Here is a 1,358-nt window from a genome sequence, read left to right as displayed (position 1 = left end):
TATAGTGCGTTCATTGATTGATTGGTTGTCCAATAAAGCGTAATCATCTATCGCTAAGCCTCAATTGTCTCATTAAATGTTACATGATTGACATATACATGGTACATTCAGAAGTGTCAGTGGTAATTAGCATAGTGATTGAACATATTGATCTAGATAAAGAATGTGTGTGACCCATTAGTATAATGGATAGACGTGTAATCTAGATAGAGGATATGTGTAACCCAGCAATAATGAGGCTGTACAATAAAAAGAATGTTACATGATTGACATATACATGGTACATTCATAAGTGTCAGCGGTAATTGACATAGTAATTGGACATATTAATCTAGAAAGAGAATGTGTGTGACCCATTAGTATAATGGATAAATGTGGTAATCTAGATAGAAGATGTGTGCAACCTAGCAATATTGTAACTATATAATAAAAAGAGCGATGTTCTGTTCAATTATTATCCTATTCATGGCAACAATAAACTAGGCAATAATATGATGTACATTATGTCATGGTAAATAAGAGGTGACGTGCCCTGCCACTCATCACCATATTGGGATTAATCTACTACATGTGTACTACTGTACCAGATGTTCCCGTGAGGTCACCCATCCCGGTACTAGACCAGCTCCACTCTGCTTGGCTTCCAAGATCAGTGGGGATTGGGCATTTCCAGAGTGGTGTGACCGTAGTCTGCATGGAGATACTTTACCCAAAGGGACAAAGGGGGCATTGACACTCGAGGGTCAACAACTTATAACCAATAAAGACACAATGTTCCTGAATGGTGTAGAAAGCACTAACTTATAATGAGACATCATACTCCACAATAAGTCCTCGTGGTGTTAATGAATTGAAATATAGGATTAGTTTAGTTTCTTCCCGATCAATATTTTTTAATTGGGTGCCCTCCTCGCCAATTGTTATGTACACACTTAATGCCTAAAAATACCAAACCTTTGGGGTCACAATTGTGCATGGTTTTAAAATGACTGGAAAGGTGATGTTTTTCAAACCCATTCTTTATGTTCCTGATATGCTCAACAATTCTGACCTTCAAAGGCCCAATAGTACGACCAATGTATTGCTTTCCACACGGGCATTGGATAAGATAAATAACATTCTTGGTGCTACACGTAATGAAATCCTTGATCGTGAACTTTCTTTTATCGTGGGATGAAAAGACCTCAGTGGTTCCTTGTGTATTATTTTGTTGAGTAGTTTGGCAATTGACACATTTGCCACAGTGATAGAATCCTGGTTTTTGTTTAACCTGGGTTAACCACTTGGTATGGGTGGTCTTTTCTTTAATGTGGTTTTTAACCAAAACTTTCTTCAAGTCTGGGGCTTTCCTGAAGACT

General features: G+C 37.7%; 1 pseudogene; it reads right to left on the bottom strand.

The window, feature by feature from the left end:
* Positions 1-572: 572 nt before the first annotated feature.
* On the bottom strand, positions 573-691 carry LOC142141802 (5S ribosomal RNA; annotated as a pseudogene).
* Between the last annotated feature and the right edge of the window lie 667 nt (positions 692-1,358).

The sequence above is a fragment of the Mixophyes fleayi genome, chromosome 2 (genome assembly GCF_038048845.1).
Source record: "Mixophyes fleayi isolate aMixFle1 chromosome 2, aMixFle1.hap1, whole genome shotgun sequence".
In the NCBI taxonomy this organism is placed as follows: domain Eukaryota; kingdom Metazoa; phylum Chordata; class Amphibia; order Anura; family Limnodynastidae; genus Mixophyes; species Mixophyes fleayi.
The sequence above is the reverse complement of the archived record's forward strand: the minus strand, read 5'-3'. Positions and strand labels throughout refer to the sequence as shown.